Source organism: Aptenodytes patagonicus, chromosome 7, assembly GCF_965638725.1.
Source record: "Aptenodytes patagonicus chromosome 7, bAptPat1.pri.cur, whole genome shotgun sequence".
Taxonomy (NCBI): Eukaryota; Metazoa; Chordata; class Aves; order Sphenisciformes; family Spheniscidae; genus Aptenodytes; species Aptenodytes patagonicus.
In genome coordinates this window covers 55,222,848-55,240,881 of record NC_134955.1, presented here as the reverse complement: position 1 = coordinate 55,240,881, position 18,034 = coordinate 55,222,848, and the positions used below count along the sequence as shown (strand labels likewise).

Genomic DNA, 18,034 nt, shown 5'->3' with positions numbered 1-18,034 from the left:
GACTCATGGTTACAGGCTTGTCATTAATTTGGTTGATTTTAAAAGTAAAGAAAATGTAGGAGAATGTACACAAAATATGTTTTCTGCACCAGTTTTGCTGCATAGATGTCAGAGCTGAAAAGACGAGGACTCTCACTTTTCACTTGGTCTTATTTCAAGTCTTTTTCTTTTTCCTTTTATTTTTAAAGATACAGATCTTAAAGTAGTACATTTCAAATAAGGTCAGACTTAAACTACTAAAAGAGAGTCCCTTCAAAGGCCTAACCTAACACAGCATGCTTATCCCAAAAGTTAGTTTTTGTAAAAATAGTCTTTCAAATCCCAAAACCAACAGTGAGATTTTAGTTTTAGTAGTTTTTTTCTTTTGCAACCTACAGAGACAGCTTCCTTAGAAAATACATGTTCCTCTGCAATCCCAGTTGCTGATTCAGGGTATTAGTCCACAGAATCTTGATTTTAATCGATCCATTTCTGAGATCATAGCCAAGACAGTAAGAATGAGAGAACTGTGCTTAAAAAAGCAAGAAGAGATAAGTGAAACACTCTCTCTTCACTTGTGATAAAAGCCCAGCTTGCCACACAGGTGAGGAAATTTCTTTCAGATGCAACAGCATATGATTTTAATCAGTATCATCTGAACATAAAGAGTAAAACAGTGGAGGACAGCTTTTGGAAGCTAACCTGATCCATCTCTCAGTTTCTTTCTTTACAGTAGAAACCATAAGAAATGCCTAGTAACCACGTGAAAGGAAAATGTGTGTTGGATGGCAACATTCATACTTGGTAATGGGAAAGAGTAATGAGCTGAAGGAAAAGAAAGGTAAATTATAATGAAATGTTCCGTAACACTGTTAGCAAAAGCTACTCCCCAAATTAGTCACAGAAGCATGAATCTGATCTTGCCAATGGCGTGTGAAACCTAGATCAAAAGGAGGCCAATGCTGATAATGTCTTGCTGTGGCACCAGAAGGTGACATGCATTGCAATAGCTCCAGCGATGAACTTCGTTACCCATTAATTACATAAGGCGAAAAGAAAAGGGCCAGCAAAGCACTGATGCTCAGGAATCCCATTGCCTGGAGGGAAATGAGGGATATCAACAAAGACAAGGAAGTAATACAAAGCAGCTTGGACCTGGTGAGCACCAGGCATGCAGTGACACTGGCACGGTGTTCCCCATGGGGGAACCCAGGCTTGATGCAGGCAGAGGCACCCAGCCCTCTGCTGCCTCCAACCGGCATGTTGTTTGGACGGAGCCCTGCTCACAGCAGCAATGTGGGTTTGGCAACAAGAACAACAGACTTGTGAAGAAAAATAACAGAACTGACCTTCCAACGCATGTGGCTGCATGTAGGGACCATCGTCTAAGTTTTGGAGAATGGATAAAAAATAGAAAATAATTCCAAACTTAGACATACAAGGTAAAAAATGAAGAGTCTGAAAATATTTGTCTTAGTGGAAACATCTCACAATTTGAGCGTGTGGGGTCTTTCAGTGCAGATAGTTAAGGGCAGTGAATGAGGCTTTTTGGCAGAACAGGAATGCAGCCTTTTGGGGGCCCTCAGGAATGAGAACCCTAGTGTGGGGTATCCTCCCCTCAAAAGCCAGCGCAGCCCAGAAGGAACTAAGCAGGCTATTGTACCTGTACAGGGGGAGGAAAGGACAGCTCAGTGAAAGGGGAGGCTTTGATAAAAAGGAAAGGCAAGAAAAGTCATTAACGGGATCATATTAAAACAGGGGAATGTTAGGCTGAACCTTCCTGGCAGCAAGTTATAACAGATGATGGGTAAGTTCCCAAGAGAAGGGGAAGAGGATTGCATTGCCCAAATCTCTTAAAATGCCATGTTTAGGGCAGTAGCAAACACTTTATTGAGTCAAATCCTGCGCTGGCTAAGAAATGGGAGTGAATGACCCAACAGACCTTTTCCAGCTGTAATGCTGTGACCCATGACACACCAGCTGACGCAGTTATGGCACCGATGCTTGACTTCTTTCCTGGGCACAGCTGTCACAAAGATCCAGATGCCAGGCTGTGGGAGCGCTTAATCCAGCAATTTAATCTGGCTCCGCAGTAGCTCTGTAGCTGCACAGAGAGGAGGGACCCCAGGCAGCTCCCGGGTTCTTGCTGTGCTGCCAGTTGAAGGGATTTGCAGGGTCACCGTGGTGAGCAGCCGGCCTTTGCTATTTCGCTCACTCAGAATTCATGCATCAGATGATTTCTAAGCTCACAGTTTTCAGAAATAACATGCAACTCTCTCCTCCTTATCCCACAGTCCTGCAAAACCCTTTGACTGATAGAGGCAGGTGCTCATTTTTGTTAGGTGTGATGTGAAGCTGAAAAGCTGGCCCTAGAGCTGCCTGCTTTTCATTTTTTTTAATTGAGTTTCTACTGCAAAGTACTTTCAAATCCTGCAGCCGCTCTGCTAAATTGAACTCAGTTGGGATGCAGGGAGCTGTGTGTTGCATACTGACTGGCAACACAGGTTAATTAATTGCACAGTGGTTACATTCACACACCTGCCCCAGTTTGGCAGAAGGTATCAGGTTGCTTGTTGGAAGTAATAATAACGACAATGGTGATTTGAATTATTGCACAGTGACTGTGCACTGAAGTAATGACGTCACCATGACTCATTGCTTTAGAAATTAAGAGCCACACTTGGCAGCTGAATATTCCCAGAAATCATCGGAACTGCAAGGGGATATAATCCACTGAATTTCATGCAGGTGCAGGCCTGGGCGTACCTTTGCAAGGGACTTTAGAAATATTGTCACAAACTTGCTGACACTAAGGGCTTCCTGGCTGTACTATATAGGCCTGGTCACTCCGAATTTTCCTGAGGCAGCTGAGACAAACACAAATTGTGTGCAACAGCAGCAGGGACTGTCAGATGAATTCTTCACTCCTGCACATTTGCAGCTTCTGCCTGTCACCAGACCAGATCTGAGAAGATGCATCAGGTGTTATTAAATCTTAAATCGGAAACCAAATGCTCTGTAGTGCACAGATAAGTAAAGACTGAGGGCCTTAGCGTTGTTTAAATAGACTAGGTGTAAGAATTAGGAGCTAGCTTTTTATTATTACATTTGATTGCTTTTATTTCTCCCCCTGAATACTAGAAGACATCAAGAGAGAGCAAGAGCAAGGGTTTGCTGTGCTGTCCTCAAGGAAAGAGGTACTCTGGTATATTTATATTTATAGCAGAGCAGGCACCACAGGTCTTAAAATGTGTGCCAGCTGGCTTGCTACTGAGGGAGAAAGACAGACAAGTGGCCATAAACTCCATGTGCCAGGTGAAGAGCAACTTTTTGCACCAAAGCCACCTGGTGAAGGGATACCACTCAGGACAAGCCAGCTTGTGCCTGAAGCTCACATGTGGAAACCCTTCAAGCACAGCGACACAGTTTACAAGGAGCACATGAAGCAGGAGGAAAAGATAGAAGCTCCTGAAGCTGACACACCGGTCCTGGTGGAAGTAGATGGACAATGCTGAGAGAGAGTTGGGAGCACGGGGCTTCGTGGAGACGGGTCAGATGATGGTGCCGAGATTAAAAGACTGACAGAAAAGTCACAGCCCTATTTACATCCCGTGTCACAACCAACACAGTTGGACTCAGTTGCAGGGCTCTCTGCCACTGGTGACAGAGGCAGATCTCTGTATCCCTTTTTTCATAGCCTCCTTCCCGCTGGAAAGAGCATGAAGTTCTGAACCCAGCGCACTGGAGAAGGAATAATCAGAGTTACATGAGTAGCAGCAAAAGAAGTGCAACAAGGTTTCATCAGTTAGACCCTTGCTACATACATAGCTACCTATGCTTTCCTTGGTTTGGTATCACTTCTGATTAGATAGACTCATTAAAAATCTTTGTTCAGACACACGTGAATTCATGTGCTGTTACTTTCAGTTCACTGTGAGGGAAGTTATGCTGTGCCCCAGCTAGAGGACATCAAGCTTCATCTTGCTTCCTTCTCAGATGTGGTCATTTCTCGATGCCTTCTTGTTATCCTCATAAGCCAGCCCATCTTTGCTCACTTGATCAGTTCAGATCAAACTAATCCACGATGGAGGAGAAGGATTCATTTACTTTCTGGACCTGGCCTGGGTCACCTTGCTGGATTCCCATTTCTTTCTTCCAACAGGTGGTGGAACTGAGGCACTGCACCCAAGCTAGCTACAAGGAGAGCTCTGTCATCTGTAAACTTCTTGAGTCATTTCACCATAAAACAGAGTATTAGGAAGATGGGAAGGCAACAAAGTGACACAGGGAAAAAACCATAGCACAACAGCTAACTTTGTGCACCAAATGTTAACACTGCCTCACAGAAAATTCAGGCTTTAGTAAATGCTTTTTCATAATAGAGCCAAGAGATTTGACAAAAATCAGACCAACAAACAGGAAAAAAACCCACAATGAAAAACCCAAAAAGCAGAAAGAGAAGAAAGTTCTCGAGGTCTTCAGACATCACACCCAGCTGATTGCCACCCTTTAGTCAGAAATAAAAAACAAGTTTCTTGTTGTCTGATAGGCAAAAAGAAAGGGAAAAGATGTAGGGTGTTAAGCAAGCTATGGGAGCTTCCTGCAGTGTAAGGTTCTCAGATGTACAGAAAAATTGGATAATGGAAGTGACATGACAGGCTCACTGTGTCCCATGAGGCAGGCTTGCCTGTTCAGTAGTCCCTTCTACCTTGCAGAATGCTTGTGTTACTGGTCCACCTTGGTGACAAACGCGTGGCTCAGGAAGTTGTGCTTCTCAAACTGCGTTCTGTGGACAACCTGTGGTTGGCAGAGCACTTCCTCTTGCTCACTGCTCTCCTTGTTTCCACTCTGCTTTCATGTTCACCCTTCGTCTGTTTGGTCTTTGATCTACAGTTGATGCTCTGCACGTCCAGGCCTTTCCACTCAGCCTGGAAAGCACCATGCTTAATAGCCAAGGCAGCAGCTGTTCCAGCTGCCAAAAGGTAAGGCAAACCAAGGGTCTCCTAAATACCCTGAGACCTCATAGCTCAGCAAACCTCTCTGTTCCCCACCTACTCCACTTTCTGCTACAGGTACCCCCAATTTCAGCAGTGAAGTTTTGCACCCTGCAATTGAAGGCTCACTTCTGTGAGCTTTTCTGTACCTGCCAGGGATTTCCAAATTGCCCGCCTCTGTGAAGGCTAGCAGGGGTTTGCACACACAGACTGCAGGCATCCACCTCTTCCCAGCTGGACCCTGCCTGCACATGTTCACACACGTTTGCCAAAGTGGAGCAAGTCATCAGCCTGCCTGGGAGCTCCACTAACGGGCACAGAGGGATCAGGTGTGGGACAGCTCATCTGCCCTTAAATCACTCACCAGCTCACCGAGCCCTCACCTCCCCAGTCACAGAAACCAACAGAGGAAATCACAAAAATGAGCAAGTGCTGTTACATTCCTTGGGGGTAACGGTGTAATGGCCACTTGTGCAGGTGGAAGAATGCTAATTCATGTGTTGATCTAATAAGTAATAAGTGGCCACAGACAGTTTTCTGCTCACATATGACACCGGATTGCTGTCTTACACAGTACAGGGCTCAGTTTGAAGGTCTGATAGACCAGCATCACACTGAAGTAACTGTGTGGACTTGTACTGCTGCCTGCAGAGCACAGCAAGGATAGCTGAGCTAGCTTTAAGGATGTTAGCTGAGCCACAGGAGTAGGCTCTACGCAAAACCACGGGGCTCACTGGCAGAATAACTTAGCTTGTGCTAAGCTCTGGTGCCCTGGCTGCTGCCGTTATCAGGTTTAAAGCTAACAAATGTATTTTTCCTCATTATTGCCATCATGCAGCCAAAGGACATGACCTCAGCTTATCCGGATTTTGAACTGAGCAGAATCTTGCCCCTGTTCAAAGGTCAGGACTCAGGTCAGCTCTGAAGAAGGCTTGCTGGATGGGAGATACTGATGTTGGGAGGGACATGTAACCACTGTCACTCATCAGAGTGCAAACCCGGTGATTAAGACCAATGATTGTTCTCTAACGGCATGAGCAGCAGGGCCAAGTCGCTCAGGAGAGAAGGAGGGGTGCTTGCAGTGCTTCCCGTAAACCACCCAACCGCAGCAGCTGCATTACCTGCTTGGGTTTCTGCTCTAGTCACTCAGAGAGAGCTCCCGTTGCAGGGGTGTGCATCTCAGGTGTTAGGGGCCAGCCCTCAGCTCCTCTAGAAGAGCTGCTCTTCCTTCAAAATTAGTCAAGCTTAGTTGTAAGTGCCTACAGTGAAGCAGTAGCAATACCCCTGTCAAACCCTCTTGTTTGACCCTGCCAACAATCTTTCAGCTCAGGAGTGCTCTCAAGGAGCAGGGAGGTGCAACTAAATGTTTATTAAGTTGCTAGCTTCACTATGTTTCCTAGGTTCATTAGGTCTGTCCCTCCATTTCCATAGACAAAGGTATGTATATTATAAAGAACTGCATATGCATAAAAAACCTAAACAAAATACAAGTTAATTCACATTACTGCTAGTACCCAGGTCAGCTCTACTAACAAACAAGCCTTCTCACACTCACAGCCATGACATGGGCAGAAGATAAAAGATAACAGAACAAGATAAAAAACAAACATCAAAAATTCCCTGAAGGAAGAGGCCTTCTTTCAAAGTCCTTTTTTTTCTTCAGTCTAGCTGTTTCCTGCATTCATTAATGCAGAAGTTAATGCAGATGGTATATGCTGCCTGTGGCTCCACAGTGGACTGGGGCTACTATATCCTACTGGTGTAACATGACTTGGCTTGTATTCATCTCACAAATTATACTGCTATCTTTATGTAACCTTGCACATATATATTTTGCATTCAACAATTTGTCTCAGAATATCTTATCAACCGTCCTTCTCTTTTTACTCAGTCAAAACATACTTTTGCAAGTCAAAACCACCTTGCAAGTTTTATTAGCCTACTCCCTTACTAACAACAGACAGTTGCTGTGTTAAAGATAAGCCCTTCTCCCCACGTATTCAAAACCAGAGCTTTTCAGGTCATTTGTCCTTTGCCTATTTCAAACCCAAATTATTCTCTCAGGAATTTCAGCATATCAGCAAAACTAAAGATTTTTCTTTGTGTGCAGGCAACGAAGGATAATTTATACTTCTGCAAGGCCCTTTCACTGCAAAGAAGAGAGCTTCGGAAATGCGGGCCTAGCCAGGAGTCATTTCTGGCAAGGTCAGAGGAACCAAAGAAAGCACATTTTCCTTAACAAAAAGCTGCGAAAGTGTTTGCTGGATAATTCTACTTTAACTTCTCTGGAAAGGCTTGTGAGGTGCGGGAACCAGAAGTAAATGTTTGGAAGAAGAGAAACAATTTCCTAAGCTGTAAGAACATAAGGAAGTCACAGACCTTCCTCACCCTCTGCTGTCAGTGCACTAGAAGGGCCCAGCAGAGCCACCAGCTGGACAGAAGACAGATGGGTTTGTTCCATGCCTTTGAAAAACACCTGAAGTGGTGGGAGCCCAGAGCACCCCCTGTTTTGACTGCAGGGCCAGGGCGCCAGGAAGGAAGACAGGAATGAAAACCCGGGGAATGCTTTCCTATATTGTACTCACTTAACAAAGAGGGGAAAGGGAAACGGAAAATAAAGGGGAGGGAGAAATTTCCAAATTCAAACTTCATTAAGAATGCACCATAGTTTTGCTTAAATAAAGCCACTCTGTTTCAAATCCTATATATTAAAAATTATTTGAAGCTGCATGACGTGTCAGAGCCAAAACCCTGGGCAAAATATTAAAAGAAACATCAGACTAGTTATAAAAAGCAATGGCTTTCCTCACCCTGTGAGTGAATTTAGTGTAGACATTTGAGACTGACAAGATATGAGGCTCTAACCACACAGACTTGCATAAAGCTGAGCAGTCTTCCCCTCTTCTAAGAAACACCTGCAAACGCTTATCTCAGTCATGATTTGCAACTAGAAATGGCCATTTTGCCAAGGGAAGTGAATCCATTGAAATTTCATCCTGCAATATCTCAAGGAGCAAAGCACAGGCCTTCAGAGGTTCCCCCTCTCATTAAGGCACCACGCAAATGGTCTTCAGTCATTCAGTCACTGATCTGCAGACTTACTTACAGATGAATATTCATATTTTGGGTAAGATTTCCTTCCAATGTCAGTGTGAATGCATTTCAATACATGGTGCTGTTAGTAAAAAAAAAAAATATCTAAATCTGTGAACCTACTCTTTGTCTGTCATCCTTAAGCCTTACTCCAGCAATTTCATACTCCTCATATTTAATTTTGATTAGGCATTGGAAAAATGTGTTTATTTCTTGCTTTATGATCTGATAGGATCCCTGCCTGCATTCACACTGAGGCAAGGTTAGAGAGAAGAAGAAGAAACAGGCTTGTTGGGGTATTTCAGGGTTATGGAAACGTGGTGAAAGGGCATGGTCCCCCACCACAAGGATGAGAGAGGTGTTCTAGTTTGCTGGGCTAATTTGAATGCCCTGCCCTGTGGGTGGGCATGGCCCTCATCATCCTGTGCTGGTGGGACAGCCTGGGGCCAAAGGACTGGTTAGTGGAGCAGTGTCAGAAACTGCTGAAATGTCCCTGTGGTGGCTGGGAGCTCAGCACGTGACTACAAAACCTGCCAAGCAGCAAGGCAAGTCTGTCAGCTCCTGCAGACCCAGCTAAACCATTGCTGGGACCTCAAGCTTGTTCATTCAACAGTGTTTATGGTCACTTGGTCACCAGGGCTACGATGTAAATAAATCATGAGCCAAAGGCTGTGGGTTCACAGCAGTTTAAGACAATCCATAACATGGCTGCCTTGGCCACGTCCTCCTCAAAACATCAGTGCTGCACCCACCTCCAGGCTGCCATTGCTTGTCTGACCCTGGGACAATCTGACTCTGACTCAGGGAGCGGGAGGGTGGAAGAAGGTTTGTGCTGGACGTAGCTCTCTGGCCTGGCTCCCTGCTCAGCTCGGTGAGGCATGAACAAATATTTGACTTGTATTCAGCCCACTGGCACCAGTCACCCTGAATTACTCCCTGGAGCTGCTTCTTCTCCAGTAAGACCAGAGATCCTCATGGGTGCACAGTTTCCTAAATGGGACACAACAATTAAACACCGAAAGTTAGGCAGGACGAATCCAAGTTAGGCCTAGATAGCTAGGTCTAATACCAAAGGGAGATATCAGAGTGCCAGGCCAAGGGACTAACCCCTACCATCCATCCCTATCGCGGGCTGCTCTTCACGGTGCCCCTCAGGCAATCTCTACCACGGTTTCCCAGCCCAGAGGACCCATCCCTGCTGGGAGGGTAATGCAGTCACTTTCCCTTTTGGCTGGAAAGGTTACCAATGAGATCCACCCTAAAACTAACTAACTTCTAATCCTTAGAAAGGATTACAGAATTGCACCAAAATGTCCTATGTTACATATTTCTCCTCTGGACAGAAAGGAAAGTTGTCCAAAGCCAAGCTCTTTCCTGTCTGCTAATTCAGCAGGAGAAGCTCTGAGCTTTGCCTGGTTTCTGTTTTTGTGCGGGCTATCAGGAGCGACAAATTCCTTGGAGAGAACTCAAGGGGGAAAAAAAAGGAGAGAGGGAAGAGAGAGAAAAATTCTTGGCAGGCAAGATAAAAGGTTGGGCCAGGTCCCAGGCTGTCATTTAGCCAAATATGGGGGACAACCTTCTTTTGCCTAGAAGTCTGCTAGCAATTTATAGAACAGTGTTGCAGGTAGCCAGCAGAGTTGTCAGTCTCCAGACTCTGCTATTTTTTGGTCTCTCTCTGTTTCCTTGATGAATTCTCCCAAGCAGCACAGAATTTAATCCAGTTCACAAGGGGCTGAAGCTGCTTCCAGTTCTGCCCAACAGCTGCTTTTACAAGACAGAGGCTTCAAAAGACTGGCTTTCTTCAGAGGGCCACAGGAGGGGTGTACCTGAGCTGCGTGGATTCCCTATATTTGGCGAGGTTTTCCCAGCATCCAAAAGGTTGTATGTATTCAGTTGGTTTCAACAAAGCACTTGAAATTCCCCAACAATTCATTAGCCTTGCAAAAGCAAATAGAAAGTACTAATTAACATGGTCAGGAGATAATTTCGAGCAGTAAGACAGGTCTTTCAACCCTACCAGGGACAGTGTTGATCCACAGACCCCAGCAATTCACCTAGAGCAAATACCAGCAGCCCCAGCCCTTGCAGGACCATTATCTGAGCCAGAACTGCAGCCCTGCCTCAGAGAACAACTCTCAGGGTGTGCTTTCATGCTCGTCCTAATCCAGGGCAATGGCAGGATACTGCAGAAAGGGCAGTCCCCTGACTCCACTTGCACACACTCCCAGCACTTCACTTTTGCTGCTTCTCTTGCCTCAGCTGTGGAGGCTGTGTAAACACCGAGGAAGCTGGTTCAGCTCCGTAATCCAGCAGGGAACTCATCCACCAAAAAGAAAAGGCTTTCTGAGAACTGGATTCTGTTTCTGGCACCACCCCAAACCTAAAGGATGGTCTGGGGCAAGGCCAGGGTTTAACTGCTTCACAAGGATCCAGGGGATTGGGCTACAAAGTAAGTGACTATAATCAAATCAGTTCCATGAGCTCGTTCCTCAGTTTCCCTTCCTACAATGGCAGTAGTAGATACTTGCCTTCAACTGGTTGTTGGGAGGCTTAATATTCATGAAAACACCCGGAGATCCTCTCTTACATACAAGGGCTTTATATTAATCATAAAATGTCATTATGATTTGTGAAAACACCTTGTCCCTTTTAAAGGTACCAGTAATGCAGAAAGCAGGAATCCTTTACTCAGACATAAATATATTCCCTGTTTAGCAGAAAGGTGATGGAAAGTCTGGGAAAGGCACACAGATATGTATGTATATATTAATCTATTTGAAAGAGCTACATTCCATAGCACTCCCTGGCTCGCGTGCATCTAATAGAATATCTATTTAGGAAAATGTGACTAGCCTAACCAGCTATGCAATGCTCACATCTGCTAATCCTTTGCTGCTCAAGTAATCATCTTCACTTGCAAAAAGATTTATACTATTTTGGGTGCAGGCGAAGAGGAGCTAAGCGTGCCAAATCTCTCGCAGCTGATATCTTGAGGGAAACATCGCCTTAACATTCCCACTCCAGCGGGGTATATTGACGCAGGGATCTCATTTCTGGAGGTGGGTAGAATTACTTTAGATAGCTCAGAGAGGTACAAAATGGACAGAGGAAAGGCTTGTGGCTACAACATTTACCATATTGGGTGATGCTTGGAGCTTTCTTATATTTGCACAGCTTAAATAGAGCTGCTTGCTTGACCACAGCTGCTTTGCAGTGCTGTTTTGTCATGTACTTTCACCCACATACACACAGACCAAACTTCACAGTTCAAAAACACCACCTGAAAGCTTGCCTTGCCTCTCTCAGAAGCAAGCACCTTACAACCTGGGATGGATTCTGAACTCAGCCCCTCTCCAACTCCGGAGAGTTACTCCAGACTCACACCAGCATGTGGCTCCAACTCAGCCACGTGCATATTTGTGTTTGAGGGCTTCCTTCCATCAAGGGGGAGGATGGGGTTGGCACATGTGTTCCTACATTGTAAGAGCAGATCATGGATGCCAAACAGAGTGGTGGAGGAAGAGTGGGGTACTGAGGGTCTTTGCAGAAAATACAGCATACACACAAGCAACTTTGTATAACAGCCCCACGCCCCTCCACAGCAGATGGGGTGCAACCATTGCACAAGGACACCACTTCTCTACCCTGCATACCACAGGCAGCCCTCTCTGGCAGGGAAGTATAGAAATGGTTTGACAGCCAGGTTTTAACCCCTGCAGATGCTGTGCACCCTTTCTGGCGGATAGTTCCTATGAATGTCTGCCTGCCTGTTTGGCTGTCTTCTCACTGCTGTTTCTATGATTCTCTTTGTGCAGCTTAATCAGTGCCAGAGCCTGGGTGTGCCCAGCACCCTTACATCTCCCACTTTGCCCCTGTAACCATGAATTTCAGAGTACTCCACTGCTGGCTGGCTCTCCTAGAAGAGCTGCACACCCTCATTCAAGTGGTGTGCATGCAGGACAGGACTCAGTCATATATATCTCCTCAAGTACTTTGCTCTTCAAATTCACTGGCAGCCCCTATTGATTTCACCCCACAAGTGCCATACTTTGTCCCCTGCGGCCCATGGCTAGTAATTCTAGTAAACTGACCTAGCTTTGAACAAGTCCTACAGCTCTGATAACAAAGTCAGTAACCCAGGCCATGCCCACCAGGGCTGTAAGGGCATTGCCTCCTCTCATTCAGCAAATTCTGGAGAAGAAAGCACCTTCATTAAATCTCTTATGTACCACCTGTGCCCAAATTTTAAGACAGACATTTTCTCTTACAGGCAGACAGGCTGGCATGATATTAGAATATTAATGTTTGAAGGTTTTTAGCATTCTAAAATACCTAACAAGCACTCCAGACCCCTCCAGCTCAGACATAATGATCAACAAATATTCACAGTGGCAAAACAATCACTTACCTGTCCACACACAACCCCCCTAAAAGTTTGCAGAAATGTAATTGGGGAAACAAAAGATTGGCAGAATTTTGATCTCTTCATCCTCAAATTAAACATCCCATAGGAGGAAATTATTTCTCCTAAAATAGACATAATTAATTCACCAGCAGAATTTCTGCTATAGATCTTGCAACCCTGAGAAACTGAGGTACGTACCTCCTCTGAACAGAACAGTGGTTTTCAAGCCCTTCTCCTCTAAACATCAGTATCATCTTGCCTTTGCCACCTTAAAAACTCTTAACAAATTTCAGTTAATCAATTCTTATGTTGCTCTGGTGATTGTAGTGCTGCTACTCAGTTATTATTCATATCTGTGACAACTGTGGAACAGGGAGGGTAAGATCAGCAAGCACGAGGTCTTGACTTTTCAGATGATTTTTGAAAATAAGCACCATTTACTTAGGGGTCTACTTATTTACTTATCTGTATTGCAGAAGCATCCCCAATCCTCCCTAAGAATAAGGGCATGTTCATTGCTGGAGAAGGCCCTTACCTCAAACTGGTTCAGTAATCCAATGTGCAGCTGTGGCAAATGGATGTGGCTGCAGCGTCCCTGAGGAGAAATTCATCCACAGTCCCACTGCCTTGGGGGCAGCTCCAGCGTGAACTGCCAGCCAGTCAGAACCCCACGGATGAAGAAGTTGGAGGAGACAGGTGATTTTGTACTTGATTACCAGAAAAGTGACTCCGTAGGGACCAGAGCCAGCTGTGAGAGGTCACAGGAGCTCCTTGGAGGGCTCATGTGTGGGGGTGGGTGGACAGAAGTTGAATTAAAGACAACTGAGTGATGTAGTCTAGCTCCTACCTGGCTCTAGATGAGGATTTACTCTGGAGATTCCACTTTAGTTACTCCTGGTGAAATATCTGCCCAACACCACAGAAAAAAATAATCTCAAAATTAGGATTAGGAAGTAATCTAGGACACAGGCTGAATTGCAGACCACTGCTTAGACCAGTGCCTACTCTGAGATCCAAGAATTGCTACTTAATTGCCTTTTTAGCGTGACTTTGCATTAACTGCTTCCACTGGTTCTTGAAGGCCTTCTTAAAGCTACTCTTCTGCAGTGAAACACAGTCTTCTTTCATTCTTGTTTTCTCAGTTTTGATCCATAACTATTCAGAAAGATAAATCTGAAGTCTTCTTTGGTAGTATGAATACTTCAAACCTACAGAATATTATGCTTTTTTTTTTTTTTAATGACCAAACATATCAGGTTTGTAACTATTCCTGTTTTAATTCCTCAGAAGTCTCTTCCATGTAAGGCCCCAGATTAGCACAGTGATCTATGATCTAGTTGCTGCTCTGAACACCAGGGCTGCCAAGACTGGGTCTGTCCCAGCACATCCCACCCCCTTTAACTGTAGGACCACTCTGTACTGATGATAATATGGCAAGAGGGATTATAACCTCTCCTTGGTCTTCTAGAGAACATGTGCTAAACGTGCTTTCCCCTGGTTCTTTCTAATTCTGAATCTCATAATGACTTCTTAAATATTTACATTCATTGTCATTCACTTGTAATTCCTCACAAAGGGCAACCTAAACAATCACAAACATACATAACACCCTTCCCTACACAGGGGGAATGCCTTTGTGATACAGTCGGGAAGGTGCAATAGTCTTCCGGGACATCACAGGACTTTTGATGAGCATACCTACACTCTACTCACGGATCCATTTGCACTAGAATTTGATCAGTCATTCCAAACAGCTGCCTTTTCTTTCTAGTTACCCTTCCAAAGAACTATTTCTTTCTATTCCCAAATGCAAAAACCCTCCTCCCTTCCAAAATTGTAATGGCTAAAGGTCTGTGATGAACAATATTTTGTCCTAGTTTCACTAAGACACTTCAGTTTCTGTGCTCTTTGGCAATGAAAGCAGGCAAGTGTTTAAAACTCTGGGAAAGAATCTTGCTGCAGCTTCTTTTTCTAATGGATTGGGTTTAGGTATTGGCTTTTATGCCTATTTTTCAGGTCGTTTAGCGATCCTTCTGAGTCTCACAAGCCTATATTGTTGATGTCAGAGAAGCCGCCTATATTTACTAATGGATGAGTTAAAATATAGTCCTACTATCATTTGGAAAAATGCTATAAAATAGATAATCTCTGAGATATCTGAAGTATGTACATATGGTTTGATAAGGGATGGAGCCAGCCCAAATTTGTGCCAAGCAGTCCTCACAGCTACTCTCCAGGACACACTGTTTTACATGTATACCTGTACACCTGTACACACAGAGCAAAAGAGATGCATGCACACATATGTGAACATTTTTCAGCCCCTGCTGCCTCTAGGTTGGAAAGCCAACAATACAAACCAGCACATAGCCATTTAGGACAGGAAGTGAAAAACTCTATTTAGCTGAAACTGTAGTAGAAAGAAGATGAGCAGAATATTGCTTACCTTCATGTCCCCATTCCTGTAAACGCTGGTATGAGACTGTCTGCAGTGATGAGGAGTTCCCTACTCAGTGGCAATATTCCCAGTGTGGTCTACCCACTAGCAAACAAAGGGACGGTTGCCTTCTGTGCTACCTTCTGTGCAGTATCACTGCAAAATGTGCTCAAAGCATCCGCTAAGTTTGGTGAGTACTCACTTACTGAAATGCGCTGGAAAGATCACAAGGTAAGTCAGTGTGGTTGTAAACATGCTTTTCTGTTAAATGAATTTCAGGAGATTTTATGTCTCCTCTCTGGATGCACCGAAATTCGGGTATCTTTGGAGAGCACCTCCTTCTTTGTATCTTTACAGTAATATCCCGATCTTGGTGCAATGCATCTTGAGCACAGACATTTCCTTCCTGAGAAGCACCAGCCCCCAGGACTGAAAAGTGTACCCCTTATCAGAGTTTGACAGACAGCAGAGAGATTTGATGACACTGATTTCTTTCCAGCTCCTGAACTGTCCCTTCCCCACTTAAACACCACATCTCACATGTTCTAGGTTGAGGTTTTCTTTGAGCAGTACTTTGCATTGCATCCAAGACCTCCTGAGGCCAACAGGACTTGTTCCACTGATTCAAATAAGCTTAGATTAAGTCCTTTACAAGGGACGGCTCTTGAGGAGTTTTCAAAAATCGTTTTCTCAGTTCAAACCTGTACATGTTGCTATTAGATTTATTTACCCCACTGCAGAGACAGATATGTAGCCTGGGCAGAAGACTCATTTGATAAGAAAGCTTTTGTGGCCAACAAGTATCTAAAAGCTCCCATTCCAGCAGAAGTCATGGGTTTGATAGGGTGCTTACCAAAGCGGTTCTCTGGTCTGCTCTACACAGGAGATCGGACTAGACAATCAAAACAGTCCCTTTTGAAGCTAAAATCTGTGAACCTATGAGAGTTCAGTTTCCAGATTCCTCCAGTGCTTGACTTCTTTACATCTACACTCATTGCATGAAATCTGTCAACTGTGATGGTGCGGTTTGTGCCAAAAAGACATTTCACTGAAAAGATGCACAATCATTACTTCATTAGGCAGCCTGGTGCCCCAGAAATGAGAACCACTGTAACCCATCCCAGCTACCTGAACCAGCCATTATCCCAAAGGACTGTTTAATATTTGCATGTTATGTCTCTGTCTCAGCTCCTGTCTGCTCTCCTCATCATCTCCTCCATACATTTGCTAGATGTTGGAATGAAGGCATATACCTTTTCATGAAACTGTGGTCACCAGGCTCAATCAGCTCACATTTGTCCAGATGTTTTGTGATCTCACCACTTACTAACGTTCCTAGGAGTTAGCCTGACTCTAGGTCAGAATTACTGGTTAAATTTCCCTGTTTCTCTCCCAACCCATTTTGGAAGAATTTGATTAGATTGATTTCTATCCAGCCCCTAGCTACACACATTCCTCTCTGAGGAGCTACTAATTCTGGAGGCACATTTCTCCCCAGTGTCTTTCTGCCATTTCAGAGGTGCAAGTCAGCAAAACCTCCTTATTGATTTGCTATCTGCAGAACAGACCCTTCAGTCATTACTAGGAATGGATACATGGATACTTTCAAGTTCCTAGGGTACTTTTATGATAATTTGCATTGTCATAATTTCTGTGCATGTGAGTAAGCTTTCCTATTTAATTAATAACCTGAAGACTATGGTGAATTAAGGTGCAATCTCAGCAATTGCTCATGCAATTTTTGTGCACAGAATTTTAAAATCAGGTCCAAATTCTCCATTGGCAGCTTGCCTTACGTTACCATCTCTTTTGAAAGCTACCAATTTTATCGACACATACTTTGTGAAATTGGCACCTAATTCAATGTGACCATAACAGGAAGTTAGCTAAACATCACTTAGACACGTTTCTAATCCTGTAATGTGTTGGAGGCCACAAGGTATGCATGCTGAAGTGTAATTTTGAGGATCTTCAGCAACATTGTGGCATGTAAACAGAGAGAGTTAAAACAGATTTTTTTAAATACCTAAGTTCCTTTTTATGAGTGGGAAATAGATTGAAAATAAAGACAATCAGTTAATGAAATAAAAGGCTGTTCTGTTAAATTATTCAGATGCTCATAAACTTATGAAGAACACATGCATCATGCCCATTCATGCTTCAATATTCCTGCAACCATTTGATTTACAGTCCAAATCCAGGGTCTATGGCTTGTTTACTTTCTCCTGCAACTCTAAACTGAAAGCAAACCTTTGCTAGCATGTGGCTTCTTTCAGACAAGCTGAGAAAGAGATAAACACTATAAATCTTACAGTTTCTCAGAACTTGGCATCTTAACTATCACAAATGCAGGGAATATCTGCAAAGCGCATATTCTTTGGATTGCCATCTACCAAGTTCCTCTTGGCGGTCTACAGGGATTGGATTCTTTCATTTTTTCCTTATGGCTGTGTGATTTTTGCCCCTCAGTGTTTAACATTAAGTGGAACTGAGGAATTGTACCTTGGAACAGGAGTGTCATTGTTCCACTTAATGTAAACAACTGAACAAGGCAAAAGCAGTGACAGTTGTAATGCAGCGTTCTCCCTCCATCCCCTGCACTTCATGTGCGTATTTGGGAACGGTGCTATGGTGAAACTATAGCACACTAGCCTGTCAGCAGCAATTTTATCCCCTTTTTGACTGAGTGTGCTCCAAGTCAAAGGGGAGTGACTTGCAGCGCACTCAGTGACTGAAAATGCAAGTATCCCATATCTATCCACCTATACAGCTTCTTCTACTGCACCCATCACAGACACATCTGGGAGCTTTTATTCGTGGGAAACAGACTAAGTGTGTCAGACAGATAAGAAACACTCTTAATATCTGGTATTATATGTTTTTCCAAGGGGGGGACTGAAGGGTTCAGCAGCAATGTAATTTTCCCCTGATTGTTTTCAACAGGAAACAGAAATGCTCAGCTTCAGCATGGGCTTTATGATACAATCAAGCCTTGGGCGGATTCCAGCCTGATCCTGGAATCCCAGCAGCTCACTGCCCTCCCAATCAAAACCCATTTTCTCTCCCATTACGTTTTCTTGGGGTTCGATCCTGCAAGGTGCAGTGTCTGTTGGCCAGGAGCAAGGA

General features: G+C 44.2%; 1 protein-coding gene across 1 annotated transcript in view; it reads right to left on the bottom strand.

Moving 5' to 3' along the window:
- Positions 1 to 18,034, bottom strand: part of RIN3 (Ras and Rab interactor 3) — a 70,121-nt gene that overhangs the window by 51,464 nt on the left and 623 nt on the right. The gene's annotated exons all lie outside the window — the stretch shown is intronic.